This window comes from Notamacropus eugenii, chromosome 5 (genome assembly GCF_028372415.1).
Source record: "Notamacropus eugenii isolate mMacEug1 chromosome 5, mMacEug1.pri_v2, whole genome shotgun sequence".
NCBI classification, from domain to species: domain Eukaryota; kingdom Metazoa; phylum Chordata; class Mammalia; order Diprotodontia; family Macropodidae; genus Notamacropus; species Notamacropus eugenii.
In genome coordinates this window covers 57,235,496-57,251,758 of record NC_092876.1, presented here as the reverse complement: position 1 = coordinate 57,251,758, position 16,263 = coordinate 57,235,496, and the positions used below count along the sequence as shown (strand labels likewise).

General features: G+C 42.8%; 1 long non-coding RNA gene across 2 annotated transcripts in view; it reads right to left on the bottom strand.

Moving 5' to 3' along the window:
• LOC140504288 (uncharacterized) overlaps positions 1-16,263 on the bottom strand; it is a 153,187-nt gene that overhangs the window by 63,985 nt on the left and 72,939 nt on the right. The window contains exons 2-3 of one of the 2 annotated variants that reach the window (XR_011967041.1): positions 15,618-16,056; positions 11,715-11,799 (exon numbers count right to left, since the gene is read on the bottom strand). The exons of the other annotated variant lie outside the window; for it this stretch is intronic. This is a non-coding gene — a long non-coding RNA (uncharacterized lncRNA). The remainder of the gene's footprint in view (positions 1-11,714; positions 11,800-15,617; positions 16,057-16,263) is intronic. 2 annotated transcript variants of the gene reach the window in all.

Genomic DNA, 16,263 nt, shown 5'->3' with positions numbered 1-16,263 from the left:
CTGCACTGCCTCAGTAGTGAATTAGTTATCCCTCATTGGAGGACTTGAGCACTTATTTAATACATGGTCAATGAGTTTCTTTTTCAGACATGTGTTGTAATCACCCAGAGGTCCTATCCAACAAGAGACTTTGAACTTGATTGGCAATAGATGCCATAGCTTTATCTTGTTTTACTTTTGTAAGCAGAAAAGTTACTTGGCCATATCTGTGTGGAATGAAAATTGTGTAGAGCTGTGTACAGGCATGGGATCCCAAGATGCCCAATGGCTTGTCATCTCTCCTCCTTCACCAGTCCTTGTGCTCTAGGGTTGGCACCCTACTACCATGACTACCACAACTCTAGGTACACCCTCTTCCAGGCAGCATTTTGTGAGTACTCCCCACTTCCCCCTACCTCACCACCTAAGCCATCATCATCATGCTTTCAAGTTTATTGGATTTTCATATGCAGCTAAAAGAAGGCATTTCAGAACTGGACAGCTCCCTGATCAAGGCTGGGCAAGGACTATGTGAAGGATGCTTCTAGTCTCACAGCAGGAAACATGAGCTCCAGAACAATCAATCTCTCCCCCAGGCAATAGAGGAGAGATTTAAATATCCGCACCTGGAGTCCAGACTTCCTCAGACCAGAAATCAATCTTGGCCATGGAGGTGCTGATCTTCCTCCCCACCCTCATATGGGCACACACCATCCAAACAGTTCATTCCAAGAGAACATACACTTCTGCAGACTGACCACAATCTGCCAGGCTGAAGCACTGACAAACATTTGAAAAAAGCCAGTTTTGCCTGTGGAGGATTTGCTGCAGAAGGTTGAACATCTACATGCTATTCCCTGAGGGGATTTAGGAAAGAAAAAAAAGGAAGGATGAAGGAAGATGAGCCTTCCTCAGGAAGAGGATGGAGTTCTCTGGAAAGCCCAGCCATCTCAAACTTTCCAAGTCATGGGAAAGTCATCCTCTTGCCACAGATATCCCTTTGCCAAAAGATGTGGTGGCCCCAGTTTGGGTGGAGATTGGAAGTGCTTGCCCCTAACAGAGCACCTCATAACTTGTACTGAAGCCAGGATGCAGCCTGGGTGCAGGGAGGACCAGACCTTAATTATCTAGTAGCAACTGTGCTTGATCTCAACTCTGTACCTTGTAGCACCCCCACAGAAAACAGTCCAAAGGAGCCATTGCTAACAGCTATTCTTCCACAACATTCTTTCCTGCATCCCAAATCAGAGCTCCATTGTAAGGGGATAAAAGGAACCCCAGATCTAGAATCCTAGAATGCACCAACAATCCCTCCAGTCCCTAATATTATAACTGTAGAAGATGCTTTCCTCAAGGACCAAGTTTTTCCCATGGCCAGACAGTCATTGCCCTTCAATCTATCCCGATAGAGCAGTACCCTTCCAATTGCCCTTTCCCTTTCCTTAATGGGTCATATATCTTGCTGCTTCTTGGTATTCTTCCTTGGTCAAGCACTGGGAGTGGAAGGTTGACAGGCAGGACAAGATGGATCCTCCCATCCATGAGAGGTAGATCCGATTTGGCCGGGATATAACCTGAGATGGGGCCCAGCGGGGTCTGATGGTATTCAGTTCCCAGAGAAGGCGCTCTGGGAAGCCAGAGAAGAGGGTATTGCCCCCTGAAAGGACCACATGAGAAAAAAGGATGGCCTGCTCCTCTAAATCACACTTCATGACTGTATCAACAACTTCTGAGCTTAGGCTGAGATTTGGCAGATCATGTTCAGAAGTCCAGAAGAATATATCAGGATAAGTACGCAGTTCCTTGGACAGGGTGATGATCTTCCCATCAGGGAGTGCAGTCACTCCAGAAACACTGAACATCGAGTCAATGTGAGGTTCTTTCTGATCAGGATGTTTGCTTACATAGCATAACCTCTCCTTAACTATGTCCATATCATATCGTTGAGATAGGCTGACCATGTTCATCTCTTTATTAAATAGAGCCTTGTGTAGTAATGAGCTGACATCTAGCCCAGCCATCTCAAAAATCTTGTTGTTTAAACACTTGATTCTGCCATTGCAAACAGGTGTGATGGAGGTGACACTAGTCCCAGAGTGTAAGACCAACCCAGTCAAAAAGCCTGAGCCAAAAAGGCAAAGTTCAGCATGGTTGCCAATATACACAGATGGAACCTGAAAAGTCTCCATCATCACCTGGAGAGAGAAAAAAATCAACACCAGTCATGGGTCTGACAAAGATCTAAACACATCCCCACCCAACCCTCACCAAGTAGACTGGGAGCTTCCTGAGGGCAGGACTCATGGGAGTTTGTCTTTCTTTGTCCCATCAGCCCTTAACTGGGTGCCTTGAACATCTTAATAAATGCTTGTTTGACTGATGACCTGACTGCCATCCCTAAGAGTTCATACCACAAGACAGAGTTCAAAGGTTCAGTCCACTCACTGAAAGAAGTGTAGCCAGATAGGGTCCCCCATCATAACTGAAGGGAAATCACCTCTTTTTTTGGCTTTAGTCATCTTTCTCATCCAGTCTTATATTATTTACTCTCATGCCTTTCCTGCCAAACTGGTCAGTTTAAAGTTTCCCCAAGGTTTGATATCCCAACCTTTCTACCTTTGTACAAGCTATCTCCTTGTCTGGAATTTATTCTCTATCTTTCTTGGAACCTCAAATCTCTTTTAAGGATAAACTCTAATGCCAACTTCTAAAGAGACCTCTCCTGATCCTCCAAGCTGTTGTGCTATCAACAAGAAATTGCTATTTATTCATTCTGGATCTACTCATTATAGATATGTGTATATTTACGTATATGGATAAATATGTACATAAATACACATATCTATTTTTATATTGTTATATATTTGTAATACACAGGATGTCAAAAAAATCTTAGTGTAATTTTAGGCACATACACATGCTGCTTATGTGCACATGTACATACACACATGTGTACATGTGTACACTAAGACTCTGAAGACACCATACATCTACACATGCATTGAACAGGAAGCAAGTCTTCGCCTAACAGTCTGGACCCTTACCCCTAGAGACAAAGGGTCCAGAAAATGCAGGCATCATTTGAAAAACCTGTCAGTGGAATCTCTGAGGCTATTTCTCTCCTGATAAGCCCCTGTGAGGGATTAAAATTCCCAAGTTCCAACAGCACAGGAGTGCTCTCTACCTGGAGAGGGCCCAACACTGATGGTACATGGGAAGAAGAAGGCTCCTTGTGACTTGTGGAAATGAGTGCTCTCTTTCCCCCTACATAGACTACCATCCCATCCTCTACCCTTCATTACTGCTTATGTGAGTCTATACGTACACCTTGCTGAGTCATTGGATGGGACTGTCTTATCTGTTCCATCCCTGCAACTCTCCTTGCAAGGCTAACAAATCATTGTAGTGGTCAGTACTTCCAGGTGTCTCTCCTTCCTTGCAGGATCTGAACCCACCAGCAAGTTTAGCCAGCCCACACATACACACATACACATCTATGTCTACAAGTATGTATGCATGTCTATAACTGTGTTTATGTATATATTCTATGCATATATTTCTTCTCCCATCCCTGGTCAGAAGAATGGAAGATGCTTGAGGATGAGGACTCATTGTCTTGGCATCCCTAGTTCCTAGATCAGTGTCTAGCACCTACTAGGTGCTTAACAAAAATTTTAAAATTGAAGTTAAGAGTCTTGGACTTATAGTCAAAGAATCTGGGTTTAATTCCCAGCTTTAACATTTACTAATTATGTGTGATCAAGGAGACATTATTTGTCTTCTCTCAACATGCATAAAATGGGAATAAATCTTTGCACAATGTACCTCAGATTTTTTTGCAAAGGACTCCCTTTCCCTCCCCTCCCCCCATCAAAATAGAAATAGAAAGGTGAGTTCTTGTTGACTCCCGTCTCCTCTCAGATACTCTTATTTCTCTGGGTTTTCATGGTGCTCCTCTCTGATGACTCCTTTTCACTAGATAAATCACCCCTCAGTCTCCTTTGCAGGATCATCTATATCATATCCCCTAACTGTGAGTGTTGTCCAAGAACTTGCTCTTGACCGCCTTCTCTTCTTTCTCTCACTTGGTGACCTCATCAGTTCCCATGAGTTTAAGCATCATTTCCATGCAGATGACTCTCAGATGTATATATCCAGCCCCAGGCTCTCTCCTGAACTCCTGCTCACCTGCTCCCTTGGACATTTCAAACTGAATGTCCCAGACATATCTGAAATTCAACCTGTCTCAAACAGAGCTCATTATCTTTCCTCCAAGTGCTTCCCCTCTACCAAACTTCCTGGTTTCTGCCAAAGATATCACTATTCTTCCAGGGTTCCAAATTTGTAACCTTAGCATTATTCTTATCTCCTCATTCTCCTTCACCCTACATATTCAATGAGTTGCCTAATTTTATCATATGTACCTCCATAACATCTCTCAGTCACATGGCCACAATCAGCCTCTCATCATCTCTACCCTGGACTATTTTCAATAGTCTCCTTGCCACAAATCTCTCTCCAGTCTAACCTTATCCTCCACTCAGCTACAAAAGAGATTTTCCTTAAATCCAGATCTGACCATGTCACTCCCTTAGACTTCATACTTCAATGACTTCATTTTGTCTGTACTGGGAGCTTTAGAGTCAATCTATCTTTCCAGTCTCACTATACATTATTCCCCTTCCTGACCTCTGTGGTCCAATTATCGAGATCTTTTCTTTGTTCCTTAGAACACTATCTCCAATCTCTATGCCTTTACACTAGCTTGCTCCATGTTTGGAATGTACTCCTTCCTCTCCTCTACCTCAGAAAATCTGTTTTCATTTGAGATGCAGCTCATATACCACCTTCTTCAAGAAACCTTTTCTGATTCCCTCACCCTGACCAACTATTATGATCTCCCTTTCTAACTACCTTGTCTTTTATTCTGTACATACTTATTTGTGCATGTTTCCCTGAAGCTCCCCAAAAACCACAAATTGTCATCTGTCCTTTGTATCTCCATCCCCCAGTACAGTCCTTGTATACAACAAACACTTAATAAGTGCTTTCTGACTGATGGACAAAAAACTTTACTAAGGCTTAGAGATCATTTATCCAGGAATCAAAATATGAAAATATTTTCTATCTATACTAACTTAAAAATAATTTAGGATAACTTTATTGATAGAGAGTTGGGAAAGATGTTAGAACTGTTACAGAAAGCCTCATTTTGCAGGTGAGAGAATTAAAATGCAGAGGAGTGGAGTCATAGAGGTAGCAAGTCACCAAAATGGGGGTGAGGAAAGGATTTCAGTATAGGTCTTCTGACTTCAAATACAAAGGAGAGAGAAAATGGATTTCCCATCAAAGAAAGAGACATTAGGATTATTTGTGTTCCTATCCTCCAAAGGGTTTTCCCAAGCTAGCTCTGGGGGTACTGCTTAAAACATCACACTCAATAGCAATCTTCTTCTGTATGTCAGAGATATCAGAGATATGGCAAAGGCACCGTAGGGTAGCAGACCAAGTTCTAGGCCTGAATTAAAACTCCACTTCTGAGACCAACCAGCTAAATGAGTATCGACAAGCCATTTGACTCCAAGGGAGTTGGTCTGAGCCAAGTAGAAACAAATACAAAAAAACAAATAGGCTGGGATGTGCATTAAAGGGAATTTCATACTAACAAAATGTCAGACCCTTTCTGTGTTCAAGGAACCAGAGAAGAAAATAGGAGGGGATGGAAAAGAGTTCCATTGGTCCAGTTTCCTCATTGTTGAGAGGAAGAAACAGGCCTAGACAAAAGGATCCAAGTGGGCCCCCCCTTCCTCCAGTGGCCAACTCAGGTGCTGTTCCATCCTAGGAAACTTTGCCTGACCATCTTCTCCTCCCCTTCATCTTTAATATCCCCCCGACTCCAGCCCTGCCAAGTTGTTGTCAGATCAGTAGATCTGCCTTCACACTTCACTCCTCTGTGCATTGTAGCTATTTCTATAGAGACCTTTCCTCCCATTTCATTGTAAGCTCCCCAAGAAAAGAGCCTGGTTTTCTCTATGGTAGTATTCATGATGCTGGGCATAGCATAGACTCTTCGTGTTTGCTGAAAAATGGAAATGATGGCGCTGAAAAATGGAAATGATGGCACTGAAAAGGTTTTTGACTCTGGTGTTTTCAAAGGAGCAAATTCAGACTTTGGGTCATAATAAGGGAACGCGTCTGCCCCCTCTCAGAGTGAGGGACTAAGGAGGTTGAATATGGTATATAACAACAGACACTATCACTGTGTCCTAGTTATGTTTAAATGTTCCTCACTGTCCATAAGAGTTCAAAGAGTGTGTTGCAAGGAGAGGGAAATGATTAGGAGAAAAAAAAAAAAGGAGACAATGAAACATGTTTGTTGAATTGACTTGTACCTGCTCTCCACCAGAAACCCTCAAGTCTCTTCTATCCACTCGATACTCGGCCTCATCTTTTTTGTCCTGGTTCACCTTTCTCCTCACTCAATGACCTTGCTTTCTTGACCCCTGCTCTCAATATCCCAAGGCCAGATGCCCTTGCACATCTTAAGATGAAGAGGAAAATAGCTCCATACTGTGTATTCCCTAAGGTCATTTCTGACTAGGGGCCCATGCACAGCACTGGGAAGACATTTTTTTTTTTTTTTTAGCTATAGGGCTAATGCAGCAATTCTGAGCAACGCAAGAAAAGATGGGGGATGGGATCACATAAGGAAGATATCCTCTTACCTCCATCAACTTCTGCCGGTCATTCAAAGGATTTGCTAGAAATCCCGTTAGAAGCACAGGGTGGTCCTCAGCCTTGAGCTCAAGGAGATCATAGGTATATTTCAAAATAGTCTCCATGGCATCCCAGTTCATGATCTTGCCTCGATGGATAGGAAACTCAGTAGGTATCTGCCTGAGGAGGTAAATGTTACTTAAACCAACAATTTTCCTTTTCTTGGGATTACTTGGTCCTGGGTCTTCTGGGTAGGGCTGGTACCCGATGACTTCAGGAACTCCTATTGTTGGGTTATTTCTTCCTCCTAGGCCAGCTCTGCACCAGTCACTGCCAATGTCAATGACCACAGAAACCCCTTCCATCAGGAAGATAAAGGTAGAACCAATGAGGAAAGAGCAGGGTATCTCTGAGAGGAGGCACAGTGGGTGTGACCTGGAGCTTTCAAGAATAACAAATAGAAGAGAAAGATCTGAACTCTCCACTCAAGAGTTTAAGAAAACATCAGAATTGGACATGGGAGGGAGGATCTTTCCCCAATTCATCCAAGGACACCTTTAGCAATTTCACATGAAGCCTGCTAGGATAGAACACTGGACTTGGAAACCAGTATATTTAGAATGGAATTCTGGTTTTCTACTTCCATCCATGTGAGCTTGGACATATCTCTTATTTACTCTCTTTGGTACTGCTTCCTCCTCTAGAAGTAGTGGGTTTGATCAGATGTTCTAATGAACCTTCCCTCACTGATATCCTCTGCTTCTCTTTTCGAGAATAACCAAATATATTGGCTAAATATATTCCAATGTTACCAGCCTACTGAGCAGTCCTCCCTAAAGTGGCAGCCCCCTTGGAGGAATGGATCAAATTTGGTTGTGGACACATAGCAAGCCCACTCCAGGTATCAGCTTCCTCTGGGACTATGGTGTCACATAGGTGTGAGGAAACAAAAGAAAGAAAGGCCAGCCTCAAAACCAATGGGCTAGGTGAGAAGTGGTTTGTATTAATGATCATCCACAAAAGTCTGTCATTTTCTACATAAGGCATCTAACGTAGGCAGATCCATCTCAAACATGAAGTGAATCTATAAGGTCCTCAAACATAGAACTTCAATCTGTTTGGCACATCACAATAATGCTTTCTGCCTTCTCTCATTTTTTATACTCAACATCAAATTCTAACCACTGGGATAACTAGATCAAACCTAGCAACTAGAATGTTAGCTATTATGAGGAAGCTAAGATCCTGAAAGGAAAGTTATTTGGCTCTGGTCACAGAGAACTTTGATAAAATAGTTACCCTCTTGCTTTCCTAATTCTCAGGACAAAGATTTGTCCATCAAAGCTTTCTCAAGATCACATCCATTATCTTAAGCTCAAATTCAACCTAGACACCAACTAGTTGATATTAAATTTAATGTGATGATAAAATAGCATAATATAATAATATGTGCCAGGTACTGTGCTAAGTACTTTGCAAATATACCATTTTATCCTCGCAACTCTGGGAGGTACGTGTTATTGTTATTCTTACTTTATCGTTAAGGAATCTGAGGCAAAAAAAGGCTAACTGACTTGTCATGAATCACACAGTTAGTAAATGTTCAAAATTGGATTTGAACTCAGGTCAACTCAAGGCCTAGCCTTTACTGACTGTGACACGTTATCTTCATTCTCCATCAATGAAGTTCTTGCTGCTACAGACCAATTCTGGGCAGAGGTGTGCTAGAGCCAGCTCATGCCTACCTACACAAGAGCAGATGGTTAAATTTTCCGCATGAGCATTTCTACTGTGGAAATCAACAAATGCTTCAAAATGAGGGTTTGATTTTTTTTTTTGTTGTGTTGGATTAGCTAGGCTTAAAAAAGTAATAGAGAAAATTTTTTAAATTCAGATTATACTTAACAGTGAACTATGCATACATTTTTTTCTTCTGAGAGTCCGATGTTAATCGTTTATCAACACATTCCTGGCTCCAGGGGTCAGGAAGATTTGTTTTATGCCAAGAAACAATCAAGCTGTTTGAATGCTCAATTCTTCTAGTTCAAGACCCTACAAGCCCAAAATAAGCCTAATTCCTCTTCCATTTGAGGACCTACCAAATTAAATATGTCCCTTCCTAAGCCTTTGCCTTTCTCTACACTAATTATCCCCAGCTCCTCCCGAAGAACAGGATCTGCCTTACTGTCCCATTTGTTTCTCTAATACTTGCCACAGCACGTTGTACATAGCAAACTCTCAGTGAATGCATCATTCACTCATTCATCCCTGAGCTGTGAGTTCCAGGGAACTAGGAAAGCCTAGAATTAGAGACACAGGGGATCAGGGGTGAGGAAATATCCTAGTTCCCCAAGCGTGAGTGAGGAACCTTAGCCTCCCACAAAATCATGGGATATGCAGATGTAATAAGGGCTGTCCACTATATTATACCATGATGGAATGCTTCCTGGCACCAGATATTTACCTCCTGGTCCTGAGTATAGGAAACTAGATCCAGGGAGGGGAAAGTGAGGAAACCTGATAAATACCCCCAGACTATCCTCCTGGGTGAACTTCTCCAAATTAAGGGGTTGCTGCTTAGATAGAGTGTGCCAGATATTTCCAGCTCTGCCTTTCTCTGTGGAGAATGTTCATTCATCTCAATCTAAGCAATTTCCACCTGATGGAGATGAAGTTCTCCAGTCCTGATGAAGTCTTTTCCCTTACAGGACAACTCTAGGGGTCAAAAACACTTTCCTTTCTATCAAGAGGAAGTTAAGAAATTTATGCCCTTATTTCTTCTAGCTCAACATCCTAGAGACTATGAACAAGCTTAATCCCACCCCTAGACATCTTCAAATTAATTGCGTCCTTCCATAAAATAATCACTCTCAGCTCCACCAACAGATCTTTGTATTGCATGGCCCCCAAATGCCTGGGTTCCAATTGTAGTATCTCCTTATAGTATCTCCCTCACAAGGTTGATGGGGAGCTCAAGTGAGCAAGCAATCAAAGTGCTTTCTTTTAAGACTTTAATGCATCCTACAAGTGACAGTCACTACTGTTCTCCAGGCAGCCCTCCTCCGGGTCCAATCTAAAGTGGGTCAGCCTCCTGTGTAAAGGATGGTGCCCAATACTGGGCAATCTTCCAGAGGTCACCTGGAGGGGATGATAGGATTGCTCCTGAGCCCATTGATAAATTGGAGGAGGGAAGGGATTGCCCTATTGATATTCATCCCTAGAGGAGAATTCAGGATTCTTGGACCCTCATGGTCTGCTATCTCTTCATCTTCATCTGAAATTTCACCAGGTTGGCATCCCCTTCCCACCCCTGTCACCATCACAGATTCCCCCTTCTCCCAGGTAGCATTTGTGCCTGTTCCTTACCTTCCCCCACCATTGAGCCACCATCACAATGCTTCCACTTTTATTAGGTTTCTACATACAGTTAAAAGAAGGCATGGCAAAGGTTGTGTGCATGACATCCCACAGCACAAGGAATGGGCTACAGAATCCTCAGGATCCTCTTAGGCAACAAGATACATGCACCGTAACTCCTTGACTATAGTCATACTAAGGTTGTTCCCTATCCCTTCAACACACACACACACACAAACACACACACACACACACACACGCTCGCATACGCGAACATGCACACGCAGCATCCCAGAACATTTTCCTGTTCTTGTGGAGTTGGAAAATTGAGCATCTGAAAAGGGCTGCTTTTGTTTTAATGGGGAGGGCTGAATACTTACAAATCTATTCTCTGAGGGCATTCAGGAAAAGGAGTGAAGGATAAAGGAAGATGGACCAACTCACCAAGTTTCATGAAAGGACTGGGGTTCTCTAGAGAGCCCAACCACCCTGAACCTTTCAAGTAATGGGAAGGTCATTCTCTCTCCATCCTCATATCCCTACCAAAAAGTGTAGCAGCCTCATTTTGGGAAGGAACAAGACTTGCCCCCTCCCCAAGAAAGCATCCATTTAGGGTGAGGGCATGGGATCTCTCCTGTTCTGACCTCTCCATAGCACTTCAAAATGAATTTTCCAGATAGGATGTGGATTAAACCTTGAAATCTCACAACTGATGGATTTTGATCCAGCTTTCCCAGCTAACACTTGAGAAACATCTCTTCCTGAATTTCTAAATTAAGTCCCATTATCTGCCAAAATTTCAGGCCATAACCAGAGCCATCAAGGGAAAAACGGTAAAAATAAAACCCTAGAAATGGAACCCTAGAGCCAATGCAAGAGCCAAAAGTTATAACCCCAGAAGATGATGCTTCCCTCAGGAACCAAGTGCTGTCTATAACCCAGCAGTCACTATGTTTCAAATGGTCCTTCTTATGGAAGTCTTGGTGAAGAAGTACCCCACTGGAGTGCAGCTGCCCCTGCTTCGCTGTATTTTTCTCTGGTTATGCAGTAGGACTTGAAGGTGGACAGGCAAGCCAACATGGAGCCTCCTACCCAGGAAAGGTTGATCCGATTTGGCTGGGATATCACATCACTTGGCCAAAAGCCAGGTCTAGTTGTATGCAATTCCCAAAAAAGGCGCTCTGGGAAGCCATCAAAGAGGGTGCTGCCCCCACAAAGAACCACATGAGAAAGGATGGATTTGAAATCCCAACCACATGATAAGGCTGTTTGAATAATTTTACTACTCAATTCTTCTCCTGGCAAGCCAAATTGGGAAGGCCTAAAGAAGATATCAGGGAAAGTAAGATGTCGTTCAGTAAGCAAGACAATCATCCCATCAGGAAGGACAGAGACCCTCCCTTGAGAAGAGGTCACGTCACTAGAAGATTGCTTCTGATCAGGATTTTTGCTCACATAACATAACTTCTCTTTGAGGTCCTCCACTGCTTCCCTCATGACGAGGTGATTCAAGTCTAGATCTCTGTTGATCAGAGACTTGTATAATAATGAGCTGATATCCAGTCCACCAAACTCATAAACTAGTGTGCAGTTAGACATTATTTGACCTCCTAAGATGGGTGCAATGTGGGTGAGGCCAGCCCCACAAGCTAATACTATACCAGTCAAGAGGCCAGAGCCAAACAAAGCAAGTTCTGCCTGGTTGCCAATATGCAGAGATGGAACGTTGAAGGCCTCCATCATGACCTAGGGAAGACAATAGGGAGGGAAAGAGAAAAAAATATACCATGGGTCTTTCCAGAAAGGACTGGGTATAGTACTAGAAACTATGCCATAGAAGACAGTCCAAGGGCCCAATCCCTGAAAGATGACTTGCAGGGTGTGGGGAATTACTTGCTGAACATCTCCAATCTCTCTTCTTAACTGATTTCATGACACACCCTTCCCACCCCTTACTGTGTTCTGGCCCATTTAATGTTCCCTGTTAGCTTTCACTCCATCTCTTGCCTCTTTGCATCATAAAGGCTCTTCCCATCCCTGCCCCACAAACCTGGGTCCTCCACTCTTCCTTCTTGGAATGATTAGAGCTTGCTTGGAGGCTCAGCTTAAGTACTACCCATTAACAAGAGACCATTGCCCATCTTTCCAGTTTGCAGCCTTTGCTCCAGGACTACCTCCCCCCAACTCCTTAGCAAGAAATTAATTGCTAACCATTCTGTATACTTTTGTTTCTATGTACATATTGTTTCCAATCCAGGAAAATATAAGCTCCTTAAAGCTAGGGACTATCTGACTTACGTTGCTGTGTTCCCCTCACCTAGCATAGTGCCTGGCACCCAGCAGATGCTTAGCCCACGTCCTCTGAACTGAAGGATACTAGATTGGGAGTCAAGAGAACTTATAATTCAAACCTAAAGCTGTGCTTGCTTACTGTCACTTGGGACAGGTTATTTGCCTTTTCTCAGTCCAGTTTCTTTATCTAACTCCACCCAGTGTGTCTCTTTGTGAGGCATGTTCCTCAACTTAGCTCCTACTCATATGCTGCTGAACAGGGCTGGAGGAAGACACTACACCACACTGACTATGCCAGAAACAACAAAAAGTATATAATCCCAACTAAGCCCTCAACTCTATCAAGGTAAACATTGTATTACGCCCTAACTGATTCACTATCACTCTCCACAGCAGCTGTTCAAAACCTTTTTGTCTTTTCTCCAGCCTCCCATCATCTTAGCCAAGAATGCCCATTCATGTCCCACTGAAAAAAAATTGAGCTCATTTTCCAAGAGTTCTCTTTTCTCCTTTCTTCTGTTTCATATCATTCAAATGTCATCATCCACTGTCTCCTCCTTCAATCCAGTCTCCCATGAGGCAGTGACTCTTCACATTTCCAAGCTAATACCTCAATCATATCATCTCTCTCATTTTGTTCCACCAATTTTCTCCACTATCCCCCCACCACTCTCCTATTTTCATTCCCTCCCTGTTTGTTCCTTCCCAAATGCCTAGAAATGTGCTCATCTCTTCCTATCCTTAAAAAAAAATCTCACCAGACCCTACAACCCCTATAGTTATATTCCCCTTTTCTGAACCTTCCCTTCATGGCTGAAATCACTGACAATATTATATACAAGTGAGACCTCTATTTCTCTCTCTTCTGAACCTTCTGCTGTCTGGTTTATCATTCAACTGAAATGACTTTTTCCAAGTTAAAAACTCTCTCTTAAATGCCAAACCTAATGAATTTTTCTTCATCCTGGTCCCATTTGGCCTCTGTGCTACCTTTGACCTGTTGATACCATCTCCTTCTGAATACTCAGACCTCTGTAGGCTTTTTGACATTGTTCTTTCTTGAAACCTCTTCTTCCATTTCCTCCTCTTCTTTTGACTCTATACTATCTCTCTTGGTGATCTCCTCTTCTATTATCATCTCTGTGGAGATAATTGCCAGTTCTACATATCCCTTCTTAACCTCTCTTCTGAGCTCCAGTCTTGTATCACCAATTGCCTTTCTGACATTTTGAGTAACATCGTAGTCCCTTAGACTCACAACCTCTATGTCTCTATCGTCAGCTCTTCTCCACCACCTCCATTATGTATTCTGTTGCTAAATTTTGTCATTTCTATGTTTAGAGCCTCACTTATATATGCACCCTTCTCTCTTTGACATCACCGCTATCCTGGGGCAGACCTTCATTTCCTCATTTCTGTAGTATGTCAATGGTCTACTGATTGATCTTGCTACCTCAAAAGTCTCTCCCCTCTCTAGTCCATCTAGGTGCTAGAACAATAAGGTCCTGCCACATCACTCCTCAATTCAATAAACTCTAGCCATTTCTGTTACCTCCCAGATCAAATATCAAGTCCACTGTTTGGCATTTGAAGTCCTTCATAAACTAGCATCTTCCTACCTTTCCAGCATTACACTTTATTCCTCTCTGTACACTTTGTAATTCAATAACACTGGCCTCCTTACTACTCCTTACACACAACTCTCCATCTTCTAACTCCATGCATCTGCTCTGGCTATCCTCCAAGTCTGGAATGCTCCACTTCAAATCCTAGCTTCCCCAGTCTCCTTCGAAATAGCCCCAATTCCACTTTGTGTAAAAGACTGGTCTTCCCAACTATCTTCCTCTTTCAGGCTACCTTAACATAATCTGAATAAATCTTATATGTAACCAGATACTGACATACTATCCCCCCAATAGAATGTGAAGGGTCAGAGCCTCATAGGAGACCAGATTGAAGGAGGAAACAGTAGATGATGACACTTGAATGATACGAGACAGAAGGGAGAAAGGGGAGCTCTTAGTAAATGAGCTCAGTTTTTTTCAGTGGGACATGAATTGGCATCCTTGGCTAAGAAGGTAGGAGGCTGAAGAAAAGACAGCTGCTATGAAAAGTGAGATAGTGAATCAGTTAGAGAGCCATAGAATATTACCTTGATGGAGTGAAGGCTTAATTGCAATTAGATACTTTTTGTTGTTTTTGGCATAGTCAGTGTGGTGTTATCACTTCCTTGAGAATGGGGATAGCTTTCCCCCCCGCTTTGTATCCTCAGCCCTTAGCCCAATGTCTGGCATATGGTAAATACTTCATAAATGTTTGTTGATGGACCAACTCACTTAAATGTGCTATAGGATCCTAGAATCACATTCAGAACTAAGAAGCATTTAAGATCCCATTTAGTCCAGTCCTCTCATACTATAAATGAGGATATTGAGGCTCAAAAAAGTTACCTTTGCCAAAGGTCGCGTACATATTAAGTGAGAGGTGAGAGATTAGAACCTAGGTCCTCAGACTCCAAACCTGGTATTTTATATCCTACCACGTTGCCTCAAGATATGAGAACTCGTATTGGAAGGCACCTGCCAACAACCAGTAATGGTATCTTAGTCAGGTCCTAAAATTTTCTAATGTTTTCAGTTTCTACAATCTACAGAGCTGAACAAAGGCAGAATTTCCATGTTTTTTGAATATGGAAATGATGACTATGGAAAGGTCACTGGACTCTGATGACCTCAAAGTAACAATCTTAAACCCAGGGTCATAATATGGGGACGTATCTACTTCTTCTCAGTTAGACAGGATGAGGGACGAGAGACATGACATATGGTATTATATCTGCTGTCAGGCATTGTTATTGGGGCAGTTGGTTTTATTTAAATGCTTTTTCATTTTGAAGAGGAAAGATTCAAAACAAAACCCAATGAAAGTTTACTGAACTGATTTGTTCCTGCCCCCTGCCTAAAACACTCAGTGTCTTCTCTCCACTCAAAAGTCTTCCTCCTCTTTTCATCTGTCTTCATCCTGACTTCTCATCTTTTCAGTCAATGACTTTGCTTTCTTGGACCCTGCACTCAGCATCCCAAGGGGAGTTGCCCCTGGATAGGATGGCAGAGGAAAGAGCCCCCATGCTGCTTTCTTCTAAAGGGTATTTCTGACTAGGGTCCTAGCCAGAACAATGGGAGGATGCTATTTTTTTAGTTACAGGGCTGAAGCAGTCACCTAAAACAGCCATGCAGGAAAAGAAAGAGAAAGGGGAGGATAGTTTTTCTTACCTCTGTGATCTTCTGCTGGCAATGCTTGTTACTCGGTAGGAGTCCTGTTACCAGCAAAGGATGGTCTTTAGGCTTATTGTTAAGCTCACTAAAGATATGGTGCCACATAAACTCCATGGCATTCCAGTTGGTGATGGTACCCCGGTGGATGATGAATTCTGTAGGCAGGTCCTTAATAATTGGCAAGTTGTTGGAGCCTACCAGTACTTTTGTCCGAATAGAGCTTGGTCCTGGTCTTGGGTTTTCTGGGGGGGGTAAGTATCCAACAACTGAGGGGACTCTAATTTGGGGAAAGTTTCCCCCAGCCCAGCCAGCTTTGCAATAAGCACTGCCAATGTCCACAACCAGACAAGACTGTTCCATCAGGAGAATGGACGTGCAGCCAGTGAGGGAAGAGGAGGGCGTCTTTGGGGGCAGGTAGAATGAATGTGATCTGGAGCTATGAAGAGTGACAAACAGAAACATCTAAGCAGTGAGGAATAACTTGGAACTTAGGAAAACATCAGAATGAAAATGGAAGGAAAGATGGGACGGTGAGACAAATTCCCAAATGCTAATACTTTTACTGATTTTTCCTGTAACCTGTTGGAACTGGGGAAGCCCCCAGCAATAAAGAAGGCATTTCTCCTGCAGCACAGAACTAATT